This window comes from Oncorhynchus kisutch, linkage group LG26, assembly GCF_002021735.2.
Source record: "Oncorhynchus kisutch isolate 150728-3 linkage group LG26, Okis_V2, whole genome shotgun sequence".
In the NCBI taxonomy this organism is placed as follows: Eukaryota; Metazoa; Chordata; class Actinopteri; order Salmoniformes; family Salmonidae; genus Oncorhynchus; species Oncorhynchus kisutch.
The window spans coordinates 34,965,467-34,985,473 of NC_034199.2; the positions used below are offsets into that span (position 1 = coordinate 34,965,467).

Consider the following 20,007-nt stretch of genomic DNA (forward strand, 5'->3'; position numbering starts at 1 on the left):
TAACACTGAGCTACAAGGAAGTCAGGAAGTCCAGTAATGCATAGTTGGTATGGAATGAAAAAACATGTTACTCACGACAGTCAGCAGGCTCATCTGATCCATCGCCACAGTCATCCACAGTGTCACACTTCCACCAGAAAGGAATACACTCGTCGGTTCCACAGCGGAACTACAGAACACACAAATTAACTAGACAGAATTCTAACTTATCCCAAAAAACTGTTGTTCAAACAAAAGGAAAACAAACAACACTACTATTTTCATGGGACTTAAGCTGCAGAAGCATGGCAGGAGAGAAGAGACAGTGTGATAAACAAGGAGAAAGGGAATGAAAACAACAGATCTGCCTCGAGGGAAAACAGAATAGAATAACAGACTGTGCAAAAAGAGTTACCATATCTACAAGTGCTGAGGAGTGTGAGAAGGGATAGACACTGACCTGACTTGCAGTGCAGTTGGAGAGGCAGGTCTTGTTGTCAGCAGCAAGGTAGAAATTAGTTGGACAAGCACACTTGTGTTCCCCGCCAGGAGAAAGGAGACACAAGTGGCTACATCCTCCATTGGCCACCTGACACTGGTGCTTGGGCACTGCACAGAGAGAGGGGGTGGGGAGAAAGAGAGGGTGGGGGAGAACAAAACCGAAAGTACAGCATAATTAAATAGAACATTAGCCACATTCTTAATACCATACCCTATATAATCGCATCCTATATAATAATATCATAAACTATATAATAGTAATAACCTATGTAACCATACAGTATATGACCATGTCTTTGGGTTGGCAGGTGGGTAAGTGAGGGGACTACTGTGTTGGGTGGGTTACTCTACCTTCAGGTTGGCGTAGTGAATGGTAAACCTTGACAGATTTGATAGCTTGCCAGGAGTTGAGCAGCTCAATTCCTTGGGCCCCAGTAGTTTTATGTGCTCGTCGGAGTGACTTGGATTTCCCATCTGTCCAGTAGACAAAGTCCTCAAACAGTGTCAGACCCATCACCCCCTGAATGTGATCATAGGACACTGGAGAGAGACACAATACAAAACAGTAGACCCATCATTAGTTGATGAGAAAAGTGAGAGAACACCAAACACATGTAATTGAGGTGGCTTAGCAATCACACTTGTGTGATGAGTAACCTAGCCTGAGACCTCAAGACTTGGGTTAGCTCCCAATCTAATGCCTAGGCTTTGGCTCAGCTGAAATGGTATTGTGGTGAGCAGGAGACCCGGGTAGAAACCCTGATTAATCACATATTCTTATAGTGGAAAAAGTCCAACATTATATTCTTCCTTACCTTTGTGTCTCTGTGAGCCGTCTATGTTGGCGAACAGAATGTGGTTGTCATCTGCCCAGTACAGCCTCTTGTTGGTGTAATCTATAGTGAGGGCAGTGGGGCTGTAGATCTCTTTGTCGATGATAACAGCATGCCCTCGACCATCCATACCCACACGACTGATGTGAGGGGATTCACAGCAGTCTACCCAGAATGCATACCTACACATGGATGAATGTGGAGAGGTCTTACAAGGTGTCTCTTACAAAACATCATTAGAATGCTAGGGTAACATTAGGAAAATGATAATGAAAAAACAAAATTAGTGTTCAGTGCTATAAAAACCCTCAGGTGTAAAAGTAGACTGCTCAGTATATCATCACATTGTACATTTACATTTGAGTAATTTAGCAGTCACTCTTATCCAGAGTCAATTTTGAATATTACATTTGCTTAACAATGTGCCAAGTAATTCCTTAAGGGAGGGGTCACCAATTGGTGATTTGACACGTAAATAACCTTTCTTCTGGATTGAGCCCTAACATAAACAGACCTTAATGACAAGCCTCCTGTTTGCTGAAAGTCGGACAGTCCAGCTTAGTGTGTAGTCGTGCTTGAGTGTTTGTGTAAGTTGTCAGTGGGGTTAGGGTTAGAGGTCCCAATTGTCTGATACAGTACCCTGACTGTGGATCCAGGGTCAGGTCAGTGGGGTTAGGGTTAGAGGTCAATGTGTCTGATACAGTGCCCTGACTGTGGATCCAGGGCCAGGTCAGTGGGGTTAGGGTTAGAGGTCAATGTGTCTGATACAGTACCCTGACTGTGGATCCAGGGCCAGGTCTGTAGGGTTCCTGATACCAGTGCTGACCAGGACAGAGGGGTACAGGCCGTTAGCTTTAGACACCTCCAGGCTCTTCCTCTCGATGTCACACCAGTACAGGTTTTTCCCTATCCAATCCAGGGCCAGTGCACTGGGGACCGCAGTCCGATGGACTATCTGGTAGGAAAGAGAGAGGGAGATAAAAATAAAAAAAACTAGCAGAGACAATGACAACAACAACCAAAACATTCATCATATGATTAATGTCCAAAACATATGAAAGATTTTTGCCAAAAAATGTGAAAAACCTTATCCTTAATGATGGTTGAATTATACAGGAACTTTCACTCAATGTCTCTCAGTTTAGGCAGCTTTTGAATTAGCAAACCAGTTGTTAGGAATAAACAATAATAGTGCCAGCTGGCACATGAAACTGATGCCTTGAAACACTATTTCAGACCCAACAACACCCATGCAATCTGCCATTAAGGGACATCATGCGCTTTGAGGCCTTCTCTATCCTCATTTGCAAGAGATATATAGCCTTGCCAAATCGACTAGGCTGTCCCCTAAGCAGTAATTTAGACTAAACTGGAGCTTCAAACAGTCTCCAAAATGTCACAGATTGAGGAGTGTTTTCCGTTAGGAAACTTGCTCCGGAGGCAGTAAAAAGACAGAGGGGGGAGTAGTTAATACACAATACTTTTGGTAGAACCTGTGGTCTTCTGCTAGCTTCTCTTTTTGTTGCATTGATTTGAAATATTTCTTCATGTGGATTTGAGTCTTGTCAACATGTAAGGTCCCCCAAACCCTGCTGACTATAGACAATGAGCATAGAACTATAATCACAATCCAAACAAAAGCTGTGAAGTATTTCAATGATGCTCTGTGTCTTTCATTTAGCTGTGCTGGCTACTTTCTTATACAGACCTCACTGGAGGTGCTCCCCTGGTCTCTGAGCTGTACTCAGACTAGAAATCACCTCTTCTGCTTCTGATTAACTTTAATTATGCTTTATCATCCTGTTTCATCATTAACATGCCTTATGTTTGCACAGAGTAAACACCCAGAGGCGCACATACTGGAGGCTTGCTAAGGGCTGTTATTGGAGAGGCAGATTAGAACTATGATTAACAAAAAAAACTGTACTCATTATTCACTGTAATGTTCTGTCAGCGCAACAGTATAATGTTATTGTAGTTTAGGGTTAGTTAGAACATTACCTATAACCCAGGGGGCTACTTATAACATCATTGTCTAAATTACATTGTCAAGCATTGCCATAGAAAACACATTGTAATGTATGTAGAAAAACACTCATCCATTTCTGGCAGTCTAAATATGGTACATGCAAAATGTACACCATTAATTTCCTCGCCGCAAAAGAGAAGAAACATATGCAGTTCATTTCACTGGGATTAACTTGCCTCTACCCTGAAGTAAATAAGCACAAATCCCCTAGCTTTGCCCATTCCATGTCTTATGCTTTAAAGAAGTCATATTCTAGGGCTTAAACTATGGTCTGCTTTATTCACTGTTCTCATAATTAACCTCCATGCTAAAACAACAGACCTATCTCAAATCCTTTAGCTGTGGCTGAGCCGTGGCAGGGTGCTGGTGGCAGTGAGCACTATTTTTAACACATTCGTGTACATTTCTCAACACATTTTTTGTCAATTCCTGAAATTAATGTGTTGAAAGCTGTGTTAGATTATTGACCAATTGCATTGCGGATCCAAAGTCAACACACTGGCCCTTACTCTCTGAAAAGTGACAACTGATAGCTTGGAGTGAGCCTCAGCCAGCCAGCAGCAGGTATACGAAACAAGGTAAATTCACTCTTTATCCGAATGAGGTGACCATTTGATGCTAATATAGCGCGAACACAGCAATATTTTAGCCCTGACAAATTTTAAGAAGTTAGGATAGTTAGGCAAAACCATGCACATCACTATCATATTTCCCAGCATGCACTACTGCAGGTTGATTTAAAAAAATAGTTTTTAAATTCTGTGTTTTTGCATTGAGCAGACGTTTGTGAAATGGTTGTTCCAGTTTAAATGGGGCTTAGGTAGTCTCCACACAATTTACTTAACTCTGGCAGTCATTCTGAACGCAGGTTGCGGCTGAATAAAAATTCAAACTTTTAGAGATCCTAGCACTGGCTGGATTCCAATAGGAATTTACACCTCACATTGCAAACCAGCATAATGTGACTCGCAGGTAGGCTTGCAAAACTCTGGTAGCTTTACAAATATCCCAGTTGGGAACATTTTCTAAGAGTGTGGTGGAGGCTCAAACAGGGACTGTGGGTGACTGGTTCCGAGTCAGAGCTCTAGTCAAAAGTAGTGCACTGCATAGGGAATAGGTTGCCATTTGAGACACAGCCTGGGTGTGATTTAGCTGAACGAACCTCCTGCTCTCAAAATACAATTCTAATGAGATGAGAGGACGGGGGGGATGGGGTGCGTCAGGGTTGTCCAGCAGGTGACCCCGTGATGTTTGTGTGTTCTGGGCTCCAATCCCATGACCTGAATGGACCTCCATGATTATACAGACCTGTTGCGTTCAGCCAGAGAGCTAATCGTTGTCTCGTTAATAGGCATTGATTACAGCGCTGCCTCACTGTTTAATGTCTCTGTAAATGATACAAGTCCATTATGATGCCTGCCTATAAAGGATGAAAGGAAACAATGATCAATTGGGAGCAATTACATTTTCAATCTCTATATCCATTCAAGGATGCATCCAAAATGGCACCCTATTCCGTTTATAGTGCACTACTTTTGACCAGGACCCGGTTCACCAAAATAATCTTAATGCTAAGTTCATCATTAGATACTTTTGGAAAATGGGTTCCTGAGCACTTTATAAGGTATTTGGCACACAGCTGAAGAGTCAACTAAGTTGATTCACACTGCAGTGTGTACTTCATTCAGTATGATCCTCATCTACATAAGAGAAGCCAGCAGGGCAGGAGAGGATGGTGAGAGGGAAATGGAGCATGGGGAGCAAGCTCTAAATGGTACTGTAGGTAGCATATTATTATTATTTACCCTGGCAAGTCAGTTAAGGACAAATTCTTATTCACAATGACGGCCTAGGAACAGTGGGTTAACTGCCTTGTTCAGGGGCATAATGACAGTTTTTTACCTTGTCAGCTCAGGGATTCGATCTAGCAACCTTTCGGTTACTGGCCCAATGCTCTAACTATGTTTGCCGCCCCATATCACAGGGGCATCCAGGGACATCTGTATCCCAAGTCAACTAATGAGCTAAATATTATTGTATTTATGCAAGAAATTACCTAACCAATCAGAAGTGCACTTAGGTCCCACCTTTGATTGACAGCTCAATCATTTCCAATCTTGAGTAAACCCTGTAGAGGAAGCAACATTTTATGACAGACTTTCTATTGTTTGTAATTGTCAGGAATCTGCATTAAAAGCTAGAAATAACTAGTCAAATCTTGAAATATATTAAGAGAAACACTGATAATCGATGGTCAGTTCATCACACTCGTACTGAGACGAGGTTGAATGTGCTTTTGGAACATTTACTTGGTCAGGTTTTCGTTGCAGTTGATTCATTGGATGGTGAGCCTACCCAAAGAGAGCGACGTAGAAAGACATTTAAACTCTTCAAGAGGACCTTTGAGTTCACTTTCCCCACTGCCCTACAATGTTTGATGGGACTGATCACTCCATATGTGTGGTAGGACTGTTGTGAACATGGATTTGAAAGTTATTTTGTTTTCTATATTGAATTGATCTGGATATTTACTGGTGATACTTGATATTACTATTGTTGGGTGCACCCAATTTTACCGGAGGTATTCAATCAATCAATCAAATGTATTTATAAAACCATTTTTACATCAGCAGATGTCACAAAGTGCTATACAGAAACCCAGCCTAAAACCCCAAACAGCAAGCAATGCAGATGTAGAAGCACAGTGGCTAGGAAAAAGTCCCTAGAAAGACAGGAACCTAGAAACAAACCTAGAGAGGAACCAGGCTCTTAGGGGTGGCCAGTCCCCTTCTGGGTATGCCTGGTGGCGATTATAACAGTTCTCAAATGATAATCACAGTGGTTGTAGAGGGTGCAACAGGTCAGTACATTGAAATACTCTAGAACCATATACTTTAACACAAGGTATTGAAATTGAACTAGGCCTATAATATTATTTTGTTAACATTGTTTATTGTGTGAATCACACTATCAATTTTCCCAAAAAATTAACAAGCAGGCATTTAGTACATATATTTAAACTTTACATCCTGGTCTCTGGTCTGGTCTTTCATATGATAATCTTATAACTGCTCTTCCCGAACATAGTCCACAGGTAAGTTGTGTTGTTAAGAGTGTTTGATGCTAAGTGCATGCTACATATAAATGACTTCCCTCTAGCAGCATTACCTTAAGGTCACTCCCATTGAGTCTCATTCTGTTGATCTTCCGTCCGCTGGGTCTGGAAGAGTCTATCCAGTAGATGAACTCTTTCCTGTAGTCAAAGTCTATGTGAATGATGTTGTTCAGGCCCTGGATATAAGATAGACATTATTAGATTAGTTTATATTTATTGTCCTAGAAGAGGAAAATATTACCCCAGTTCAAACATTACATACACAAACCACATAGAAAAACAGCAGGAAACAAACAACAGTAATCAGTCAGACATTAATAGTGAGTGCCCCAATGACCCAAACCTGCATATAAAGGCAGATGCTACCGTGTAAATAGTGACAAATGCTACATGAAACACTCCTTTCACTAGTTAAATTACTTTTCAAATTGCAATTGAGTGCAATTGAGAAAATAAGCAACATTCAAAAGCAGATTTTTTTTTAAATAAATGTTGTGATTAATTGGTACATCATGGTAACCTTTCATTCATTGCTTCAGTAATGTAAAGAGCCGTAAGAGAGCATTTACAAGTGAGGGCATATTCTTCAGTGAGACTCTGAAACTGGGTGTTTCACAGACTCAAGTAATACACACATAATGACCTGTAAACACACTTAGGCCTAGTTAATGTGTCCACCTGTGAAATGCAGTAACAATATTGATTTTGGATGATTTCCCCCGTGAGTTGCAGTGACTGCCTCCAGCTATATTCTTAAACCCAGTGAAAACTGAAGCCCCACCAAGAGGAGTCTTAGCTATCAAAGAAATAAGAGCGAGGTACATCTCTTGCTGTCATGCTAAGAAGACCCCCCTGTCAGTCAGACAGGAACGTCTCCCTAAACAATCGCACCTCCCCTACTGGGCTGCACAGCGGGTGCCAGGATAAGGTGTCAGATAATCTTGACAGGCTGTACCAGACATCTTCATCAGATCATCAACATCCTCAAAGACAGCCTGCGCCAAAGAGTCCTCAGGGACCTCTCCGTGGGAGCAGAGAGGTCTCTTTCTTCGCTCTCAGAGCAGCACAGCTCTTAAGTGCAACCAGCAGCTCTCTGGTAGGAAGAACTGCACACAGACAGACTCAATCATTTACGTATATTACAAAAGAAGGAAAGACTGAGGTCTAAAGTAGGCCTATGTATGTAGGCCTATCATCAGGTCTAATAATGCCTATTGTAGGCCTAACTATATGATAACGGGGGAGCTGGTAAGCCTCAAATATATTTGTAGTTTTATAAGGCGAGATACATTCCATGTGATGTTAATATTTAATATTTTACACTGATTAGGTAATCTCAGATTTACATAAAATCATTAGTGGTATGATCTACATTGAACATGTGATGGTGTGATACATTGACACGAGGTCAGTGGAGTGTTAGCCAGACAGCAATGCAGCGGGGCCACTTAGTAGAGACAGCTGTAATATGCATATATTATGCAGATCCCCCACTTTAGCTACCATTAAAGCTAGCATGGTGATTAAAGTGAATTATTGCTGCTGAGGCCAGCCAGGCCACTCAACAGAACAGTCAGGAGAGGAGGAGATGGTTCTCAATAGGCCCCTATAGAATTCCCCCAGCTTAAACTCCATTCTCAGAGTGTGTGATTCACATAATGAACATGTGATAACATGGCAGTAGTGATGAGGCCTAACAGTGATTGAAATAGGCTCTCCAGAGGGATCTGGGTAAGACTATTTCCCTCTGCCAATCAACACGGGCAGGTCAACTCCCCCACAGGGAGGACGGGTGAATAATCACATTGAAATTGGAAGGTTGACAAGCTGGAGAATGACAGAGGGATGTAATGTGTTGCCTGAAGGTAGATGGATAGACAGGATATATAATATAGAGCTCTCTATAAGAAGTAAGCCGCTGTGGCTTTTCTGACAACTTCCCAACTCTCATCTCAACTTCATGACAAGGTCAGGCAAGGCTACCTAGGCCTCATATAGCTAAAAATGCTTCTGATGTGAAGTATCTCTCCAAATAGCTATACCTGTATCTAAGTAACCTGGAGCACTTACAAAATAATAAATAAAGATAGCAAATGACAAATACAAACAAGAACAGTACATGTATCAATTAGCTTAGACAATGATATACGAAAAGTTGTCAGTACTCGGTCCAAAGAAGACACTAAATGTAACTGATTTACATAATGACTCATGTTGGAGACAGAGAGTGTTAGTTTGGCTACATGAGGGTGTTTTCTAAGGGTCAGGAGTGTGGGCCCATTGTTATTACAGACATGTCACTATACAGATCTTAAGTTTTGCACCATTAAAGGTTTCACAGTGCTGACTGTTTCATTTCATGAACCTATGTGACTCAATGGAGATTATTCACTCTCTCTCTCCTTCAACGGGGCTTTATTGTCATGGGAAACATGTTTACATTGCCAAAGCAAGTGAAATAAACAATAAACAAAGTGAAAAGAAACACAAAAAAATTAAATTAATAGTGAAGAGAAAGATAGACATATTGGTCCCGCTTTAAGTGACATGGAGCTAGCTTATAAAGCCTTCATAAACACTACATAAATGTGTCACAAATCATTTATAACCATATGTAATGCTCTATAAAGGGGTCATAATATGGCATAACTCTTTGACATAACCACCCATGTCAAATGTGACATAACCTACTATGTCAAATATGACATAAATCTGTGTTTTATTAAGGGTGGCATAAGCACCGCTGGCTTCTTTGTGAAGCAGGCTTCACAAAGAATTTATAATCTTGTCATGCATCTTGGTAGAGCATTGCAACACCAAGATAGTGGGTTGTATTTCCGGGACTACGCATACGTACAAATGTAGGCATGCATGACTAAGTAGTTTTGGATAAAAGTGTCTGCTTCCGCTAAATTGTGCATATTTTTTATTACTCTAAAACATTTCTAGGATGGCACAACCTCTTCAGTTTTCTCTGTTTTTTTTTTCCAGGTTTCGGATTTCCCAATTTTTTTTCCTGTTTTCCACCAATTTTGTCATACTTTTTTTATTTAAAAAAAAGAAAGGATTTTCTGTGTTCCCAACTATGCTTAAACCACATCAGGGAACGACTTTTGGGGTCTGGAAAAAATCGAAGAAACTTAGATTTTTGAGTGTAGTTTCCCTTTAATTCAGTGCACATGCCCTGCACTGTTTTTGTTTCTGTAGCACAATAGGCGCACATGTGATGAGTTCGCAAATCAAATGCCGACTTGTGGTGCCACTGGACAGAGAAAAACTATTAAATTAACCTCTACGGGATCAGTGTCCCAAAGCAGTACTATTGAGCTAACGTAGGCTAATGTGATTAGCATGAGGTTGTAAGTTACAAAATAAATTCCCAAGACATAGACATATCTGATATGGGCAGAAAGATTACATTCTTGTTAATCTAACTGCACTGTCCAATTTAAAGATGCTATTACAGTGAAATAATACCATGCTATTGTTGAGGAGAGTGCACAATTATGAACTTGAAAATGTATTAATAAACAAATTAGGCACATTTGGGCAGTCTGATACAACATTTTGAACAGATATGCAATGGTTCATTGGATCAGTCTAAAACTTTGCACATACACTGTTGCCATCTAGTGGCCAAAATCTAAATTGTGCCTGGGCTGGAATAATGCATTATGGCCTTTTTTTCTTGCAATTCAAAGATGGTACAAAAAAAAATGTCAATGTATTATCTTTTACCAGATCTAATGTGTTATATTCTCCTACATTCATTTCACATTTCCACAAACTTCAAAGTGTTTCATTTAAAACAGTATCAAGAATATGCATATCCTTGCTTCAGATCCTGAGCTACAGGCATTTTAGGTTGAAAATGGAAAAAAAGGGTTGGATCCTTTTAAAAGGCTTTGATTTATTGTAATTAAAATTAGTTTTAGTAGTTAAGTGTTGAGTTATATTATATATAGCTACCTCAATCATTATTTCAAATACTTTCGGTGACTTATATTGCATATATCCTTGCTTCAGGGCCTGAGCTACAGGCAGTTAGATTTGGGTATGTCATTTTAGGTGAAAATTGAAAAAAAGGGGGATATCCCGAAGAAGTTTAAAGTAAGTGCAGACACATGCGATATAGAGTATTTATAGATTTGCTATGAATGATCGAAGGCATCTCACTTCAAACAAAGTATTACAGGACACTACATAAAGTGTCAATAAATATGTTATTAATGTACTGCTGAAGGTGCTCATGATCCACAGGTTACTGTAGGGTGTGAAGGGTATTTCAATTTGATGAAAGGTATTTAAATTTGATGGACCTGCAAAGCTTGTGTTTGTGTGTGTCAGAGCCAAGATGGTTTGGAGTAGTCGAACCTGAGACTACCGCACCAGGTAATCATTCCTCTTCTGTTCCCATTCCCTCATTATATTGTTGTGTGCGTGTTTATGTACTGAGGAATGTGACTTAGTTCCATAAGAAAGCCACTTTCAATTTCCTTATGTTGGGGGATTTCATCAAGGTAAGTGTTTCTTGGTAAAATGTCGTCCCCAACCATTCAAAGTTGGCCTTACTGGGAGTGACCATTGAATTCTATGGGAGTGACCTTACTGAGTAAAGTATTTGTCATCATTCCCCCTGGTCGACACTAGTTAACACAGCCACAAAATCATAATTATGACTAAACCCTACCCATTTCCACAATTTCTCTTCTTTAAATTAGATTTGAAACCTAAACCTAGCTAATGAAGGTTTGATGCGTTGGTCCACCAGGGTGGGTGGGAGTGTCTGGGAATGGGATTAGGTGTTATGTGACAAACGTGAATTCAATTCAGAGCATGTGCCATCCTTCAGCACAACATGTCATTCTTTATAAAGCACAGACCTTCACCTGGAGCGAGTGGACTACAGGGGAGTGCAACATTTGACCTCTGGGTCTAGGGCTCCCTTGTGTGTCTGCTTGCTCCTCAGGTTGTCCTTCCTCGCCTCTGTAGATCCAAGACAAATTCAGATCCCATTGGCCAGTCCCAGCATCAGACCACCAGACCAGATGGAGGAGGGACCAAAGATTACACCGTCACCGGAGCGAACAGGCCACAGGGAAGCACCACCTTTGATCTCTGGGTCTAAGGTTCCCTTGTGTCTACTTGCTCCACAGGTTGTCCTTCCTCCCCGTCACAGATCCAGATCCAGATCCCGACCCAGCACCTGCCCCACTTCCCGATTCGTGTTTTTTCCCCCGTTCTGCAGCACTAGACCAGCACCAACCCTTGGCCTCCAGTCCCGGGACCAGCGCGACTTCCAGTCCCGGCCCCAACCCCAACCCTGGACACAGCACCGATCAACCACAACTGCCAAATCCTTTGAGCAACTGCCAGCACAGACCCACCCCTTCCACTCCACCAACCCAAAGACACAGACATATTGTGGCATGACTGACTGGACTGACAGCATTTTCTGATTATTTTTTGATTCATTGATTGCTTTGTTTTTTTGATTGGATGACCATTAGTTTATTTTACCTAATTTGAATGGATGACTTATTGTTTGATTTGTTTATTATTTGGATTTAAAAAATAATCATTATGGATTTGAATTTTAACTTGTTGAACATTTTAAACTGTAAAGAATTTTGGAATAACCAAATAAAATGACATTTATTAAGCACATGTTTAAATCATATTCAACATAGTGGGTTATGTCACATTTTACATTTTTGATTATGTCACACAGTTATGCCACATGTATGAACCCTTTACAAAGCATAACGTGGTTATTATGTCATAAAAAATAACATTTAACCTTCATTTAACTAGGCAAGTCAGTTCAGAACAAATTCTTATTTACAATGACGGCCTATATAGATGCTTTGTAACACATTCAAGTAATGCTTATGAAGGCATTAAAGTGGGACTGATATTTCTAACGTTATATTATCAGCTGTGTACAGAGTTTTGACCTTTTACTGTAGCGGGAAATAAAAGGGTCACAGAGTGTTTCTTGGTAGTCTGAAACGTATCTACTTTTACACAAAAGGATACACCTCACACACAAGGTTATGTGCTTAGAAAAAAGAAAGCACCTGCACCATATCAGATATAAAGTTGAAATGTATAACAGTTTGAATCCCAATATTACATTTAAAAAAAAAAGTTTATTAATTATGAAAAATATCATTAACATTAACAATAGGGCGATTTGGTCATCTGACTGCATGAAAGATCTATGATGAATCCACTAATTATATGTCACTCTGGATAAGACCGTCTGCTAAATGTGTACAATTGTAACATTTAAAGTATAAACAAAATGGCAGAGTAGTTGCAAGGTAATCTGACTGACAGTGACAAATATATGCAAACCAGGTATGGTTACAGATCTAATTGTATTCACTTGATTTTCTGGTTTCTGTCATTTTACCCTGAGTTGTTCTTATTTTGCCAAAACAGAGTGACAAGACATACTAGGGATTCCTATGCATATTTTGGCATCAGTTTAAAACAAATACTACCACTTGTGTAGATAAATGGTTTCCTCTTACCTGTTTCAAAATTGTGTAATTTGATCCATCCACACTTAATTTCCGGATTTCATGATGATCCGCCAGTACGAGAAAAGGTTCCTCCACTGAAAGGAAGAGAACCATAAACATCCTTTAGAATAAGGTAAATGCCTCCAGTGTGGCGCAGTGGTCTAAGGCTGTGCCACTAGAGATTCTGGGTTCGAATACAGGCTCTGTCGCAGCCGGCCACTACTGGGAGACCCATGGGGCAGCGCACTAGCGGGTCTCATCGCGCACTAGCGACTCCTGTGGCGGGTTAAGTGGGCTTTGTGTCAAGAAGCAGTGCGGCTTGGTTGGGTTGTGTTTCGGAGCTCTCAACCTTCGCCTCTCCCGAGACCGTACGGGAGTTGCAGCGATGAGAAAAGACTAACTACCAATTGGATACCATAACATTTGGGAGAAAAAGGTAAACATTTCTTTAATTGGAACCATTCCATCAGTCTCAAAACACATTTCATGCAATTCTACGTCAGAAGACATTAGTTTACATAACAGGCTACTAATTATAATTGCCAGTGTCATATTGATTCTCCTAAAGATGAAGCCATAGGCTACTCCTCACGGGGATTGATGGCTGATGCGCTCATGGTGGCAATAGCTTATCTCAAGATGAGCTAACGTTACTTTGTAAAACAGTGCTGCTGTTCTCTAAAAATTGGGTTGTTGAGAAACATTTGTTCTATTGGTTCTACGGACAGATTAGTCTTCTCGTTTCAGTAGTAGGCATTTGCCTTCCAAACTGTGCGTTTTTCGTGCAAAAGTGCAAAAGGCAAACAGACAGCCGCAACCAACTCTAGAAATATAATCGTTTGGAAAACACTGCCATTCAAAATGCCACTCTCATTTAGCGATTACCTACACCCAGTGCTCACATGTGAAAACACACAGCTCATTTCTTCACTTAGAAATCAGAGCTTGAGCACTATAAATAGGCTTCAGGTTGGCTTTCTTGGTTTGGACAACAATGAGAGAGTTAGAGGAAGAGGGGGATGAGGACAAGGAGGAGGTCAAGGACAAGGAAGAGGACGAAGACAAGGAAGGAGGAAGGAGAACAATCACAGATGACATCCGGGCCACTTTGGTTGACCATGTGGTCAACCATGGTTTGAGTTTCAGGGAGGCTGGGTCTCCTCCCCCATCTGATTATAAGGAGAGTGGCAGCAGCTGGCTGTCTACACCCATTGAGAGTGGGCTCCTGAATCCTCCTGTGGTTGTCGGTTACAGTATATACTGTATAATGTGTGTTTATTTACACAAACACACATAAATATATATATATATATATATATACATACATATTTTTTATTTGCTGCCTGTTGAGCCCCCAAGGGCCAGGGGTTTCAGCCCCGGTAAGCCCCTGCATTAATCCGGCCCTGATCAGACTACATTATCAGTATATTACAGTACAAGCTCGACATTTCCAAATATACATGCAGGTAAACATAATTTAGAATAACACTTAAACTTCAATTTAAATTATGTAAAATACTGTATATCACTAGTGAATTAATCCAATGGACTACAGTATATTATAGTACAAGCTTGCTGCCAAGACATGTGAATAGCTTTACCTGAGAGAGCCTTGCAGGTGTTAGGGTTTCTCTCCAGGGCTTCGTAGCCTTCTACACACAGACACTTGAAGGAGCCGTAGGTGTTGATGCAACGCTGGCTGCAGGGCAGGCTGGAGGAACATTCATTAATGTCCACGCACGTTTTCCCATCATCTTTCAGCCGGAATCCAGGCCAACACTTGCACTGACATCACACAAACAAAAAAGTAATGAAGCATTTTTAGTCTAGACAAATTTAACAAATAATAGTTTATATTCCATTTACTCAGGCTTTTCAGCAGCTGGTCGATACAGTAAAATGCTATGCAGAGACAGATGGACATTCAGCTGCATTATTCAATTGTGCCTAATTGTCTTTCAACAACACTCACTTAACTATACACAACACATTCTAGGTAAAGATACCTTAATAGAAAATCACTCAAGTAAAAGTGAAAGTCACCCAGTAAAATAATACTTGAGTAAAAATCTAAAGGTGTTTGGTTTAAAATATACTTAAGAATCAAAAGTAAAGTATAAGTATTTTCAAATTCCTTATATTAAGCAAACCAGATGGCACCATTTCCTTGTTTTCTTTATTTTTATTTACAGATAGCCAGGGGCACACTCCAACACTCATAAATAATTTACAAACGTAGCATGTGTCTTTAGTGAGTCCGCCAGATCAGAAGTAGTAGGGATGACCAGGCATGTTCTTTTGGGAAGTGCATGAATTGGACCATTTTCCAGTCCTACTAAGCAGTGAGTGTTTTTTGGGGTGTCAGTGTAAATGTATGGAGTAAATAGTACATGATTTTATTTTCTTTAGGAATGTAGTGAAGTAAAAGTATAAGATAAAAATAGTAAAATAAAGTACAGATACCCCATAAAACTACTTAAATAGTATGTTAAAGTAACTTCTAATTGTCTCATTCATCCCCCCTCCTATCCCCTGTAACTATTCCCCAGGTTGTTGCTCTAAATGAGAATGTGTTTTAAGTCAACTTACCTGGTAAAATAAGGGTTCAATGAAAATAAATACTTAAGTATTTTACACCACTGGTTAAATCAACACAAAGAGTGGGACCATATACACACTGGAACCAGTGTTAAATTAAAACACTAGCCAGTCCCAGCATCAGACCACCAGATGAGGTGCAGAGGAGGTACCAAAGATCACAGGGAAGTACCACCAAAGAACTATGGGTCTAGGGCTCCCATGTGTTCCTGCTTGCTCCTCATGTTGTCTTTCCTCCCCTCTACAGATCCCAAACCCAGCACCAGCCAATGTTCCTGTTTTTCTCCAAGGCCCAGAGTCCTAGCACTAGACCCAGCACCAATCACTGGTTTTCCAGCCCTGGTACAGCACGATTTTCAATCCGGTCCCAACATCAACCCAATTTTTCCCAGTTCCAGCCCCAACAGCAGCACCAACCCTGGACTCAGCACTAACCCTTGTCGTGGCAGAATCAGAATTATTTAGGTAACATTTATAAATAAAATGTTTTATTTATTTTATTGCATGCTTATGTGAGATATGTCATTAGAATGTCTATTTTTGGATAATACTGTTGGGTTCAGTTACTTGGGCCGCAGAGAGGGGAGAGGTCAAGCTTGTCTTCATATGTAAACATATCTTTTAAACCATGTGAAGGGATGATTGAGGGGGAACCAATTATCTCTTGGCTCCACAATGTCTGTGTGCCAGTCACTGTGTCTCCGTGAGCTTGTCCAGAATGGGAGTGTCTAAAATGACAATTGATATATATCCTAATGTCTTGGTACTATGTTGTACCAAGAACGAGAAGTAGAACCTCATTTTAGGAGAGCAAACTGAATGATAATTTATAGCTAATGCTGTCTGGCTATGGGATACTCCTCTCTCAAGTAAAGTCTTCCTTTGTAATGTTCCTAAGATCTGTTATTCGTCATGTGAATTGAGATAGGTGTGTCTTGGCTATAAATGATACTAAGAACTGTTTTGTAAGCACTCTCAGAGAATTCATTTATAGACACTGAATTAATCTGAGAGTCACAGGGTTGTGATGGAGCTCATATAATTAAAGATTGACTTTATGATAACTCTGACTTGTGTGTGGTTTGCTCTCATGATTTGGTAAATACAGGAAATTTCCACTACACCCTAGATACAGCACCGACCAACCACAACTGCCAACTTCATCCAGCAACTGCCAGCTCAGAACCCACAAAGACACAAACACACAGTGAACCACTCCATCAGACCAACCATGACTGACTGATGATTGTTAAATGTTATTTGTTTGAATGCATTAGTTTTTTTTTTTCTGGGGAAATTGTTGGTTTTTCTTTTGATTTGATTAATTTAAGTTGGATTGATTATTTATTCATTGAATTATTGATTATTTAGAAGTTGAACTACATTTTATTTGACATTTTAACATCTATTATATTTTGGAATAACCAAATAAATGGACAATTACTGAGGGTAATAGCGGATGATATTGACACTCCCATTTCCTATATTTTCAATCTAAGCCTACTAGAAAGTGTGTGTGCCCTCAAGCCTGTAGGGAAGCAAAAGTAATTCCGCTACCCAAGAATAGTACAGCTCCCTTTACCGTTTCAAATTGCTAACCATAAAATTGTGTTTGACTAGATACAATGCTATTTTACTGTTTACTGACTTTCAGCACACTTATAGGGAAGGACATTCAACAAGCATGGCATTTACATAAATGGGAAATTGATGATAGGAAGATTGTGTGAGCTGTTTTGTTGAACTTGTGCGGCTTTTGACATTATCGCTCATAGTCTGTTGATGGAAAAACGTGTGTTATGGCTTTACACCCCCTGCTATATTTTGGATAAAGATTTTGGATAAAGAGGGTGTTCTTTAATGGAAGCCTCCCCCATATAATCCAGGTAGAATCAGGAATTCCCCACGGCAGCTGTCTAGGCCCCTTACATGTAAAAATCTTTACTAATGCCATGCCACTGGCCCTGAGTAAAGCCAGTGTATATATGTATGCGGATGACTCAACACTATACACTTTAGCTACTACAGTGAGTGAAATCACTGCAACACTTAAAGATCTGCAGTAAGTTTCAGAATGGGTGGCAAGGAATAAGTACTATATATATATTTTTTAACTAAAAGCATTGTATTTGGGACAAATCATTCACTAAACCCTAAACCTGAACTAAACATTGTATTAAATTATGTGGAAATTGAGCAAATTGACATGATTAAACTGCTTGGATTAACCCTGGATAGTACTGTCATGGTCATGTTGATACAACAGGAGCTAATATGGAGGGAGAAGTCTGTCCATAATAAATTGTTGCTCTGCTTTTTTAACAACACTATCAACAAGGCAGGTCCTACAGGTTCTAGTTTTGTTGCACCTGGACTACTGTTCAGGCGTGTGGTCAGGTGCCACAAAGAGGGACCTCAGAAAATTACAATTGGCTCAGAACAGGGCAGCAAGGCTGGCCCATAAATGTACATGGACAGCTAACATGTATGTAGAGGAGAGATTGATTTCATCACTACTTTTTGTAAGACGTGTTGACATGCAGAGGTGTCTGTTCAAGCTACTAGCATACAGCTCATGCATACCCCACAAGACATGCCAGCAAAGGTCTGATTGGCTAATTATTTTATCAAATCAAATTTATTTATATAGCCCTTCGTACATCAGCTGATATCTCAAAGTGCTGTACAGAAACCCAGCCTAAAACCCCAAACAGCAAGCAATGCAGGTGAAGCACGGTGGCTAGGAAAAACACCCTAGAAAGGCCAAAACCTAGGAAGAAACCTAGAGAGGAACCAGGCTATGTGGGGTGGCCAGTCCTCTTCTGGCTGTGCCGGGTGGAGATTATAACAGAACATGGCCAAGATGTTTAAATGTTCATAAATGACCAGCATGGTCCAATAATAATAATTTGTAATAATTTATCATTTGTTTATCAAGGTAGGCCAAATGCTTGCTGGCATCAATCAATCAAATGCCAAGGTGGCAACATGTCATACTCTTTTGTTCCAGACAGCATCAAATAATTTGGCTACACATACTGAGAGACTGGGGGTCGCTGCTATCTTCAATTGGATGATTTCTCCGCAATTATGCATTTATCTCCAGTACATTGCAACTCCGACTCCATTTTGTTGCTCCCAGCCTATAGACAGAAACTAAAACAGCAAACGCCCGTACTCAGGTCTGTTCAACGCTGGTCTGACCAATCTGATTCCACGCTTCAAGACTGCTTCGATCACGTGGACTGGGATATGTTCCGGATGGCATAGGACAACAACATTGATGTATACGCTGATTCAGTGAGCGAGTTTATTAGCAAGTGCATTGGTGATGTTGAACCCACAGTGACTATTAAAACCTTACCCAACCAGAAACTGTGCATTGATGGCAGCATTTGCGCAAAACTGAAAGAGCAAACCACTGCTTTTAATCATGGCAAGGCAACCGGAAACATGACCGAATATAAACAGTGTAGCCATTCCCTCCGCAAGCCAATCAAACAAGCGAAGCGTCAGTAAAGAGAAAAAGTAGAGTCGCAATTCAACGGCTCAGACACGAGAGGTATGTGGCAGGGTCTACAGTCAATCACGGATTACAAAAAGAAGCCCCGTCATGGACCATGATGTTGTAACGGTTCTCTTGGGGTGAAGTAGAGGCGGACCAAAACGCAGCGTGATTATATTGATTCATGTTTAATAAACAAAGATAAACACGAACACTACAAAACAATAAACATGGATAACCAAAAACAGCCCTGTCTGGTGCAAAACACAGAGACAGAAACAATCACCCACAAACACACAGTGAATCCCAGGCTATCTAAATATGGTTCCCAATCAGAGACAATGACTAACACCTGCCTCTGATTGAGAACCATATCAGGCCAGACATAGAAATAGACAAACAAGACATCCAACATAGAATGCCCACTCAGATCACACCCTGACCAACCAAAACATAGAAACATACAAAGCAAACTATGGTCAGGGTGTGACAGATGTCTTGTTCCCAGACAAACTAAACAGCTTCTTTGCTCGCTTTGAGTGCAATACAGTGCCACTGACATGGCCCGCTACCAAAACCTGAGGGCTCTCCTTCAACGCAGCCAACGTGAGTAAAACATTTCAACGTGTTAACCCTCGCAAGGCTGCCGGCCCAGACGGCATCCCTAGATGCGTCCTCCAAGCATGTGCAGACCAGCTGGCTGGTGTGTTTACGGACATATTCAATAAATTATTTTATTTTACCTTTATTTAACTAGGCAAGTCAGTTAAGAACAAATTCTTATTTACAATGACAGCCTAGGAACAGTGGGTTAACTACCTTGTTCAGGGGCAGAACAGCAGATTTTTACCTTGTCAGCTCAGGGATTCGATCTGGCAACCTTTTGGTTACTGGCCCAATTCTCTCTAATAACCTGC

At 40.5% G+C, this 20,007-nt stretch overlaps 1 pseudogene; it reads right to left on the reverse strand.

The window, feature by feature from the left end:
- The window catches only part of LOC109870738 (low-density lipoprotein receptor-related protein 1B-like), a 332,082-nt pseudogene that overhangs the window by 59,971 nt on the left and 252,104 nt on the right, over positions 1–20,007 (reverse strand).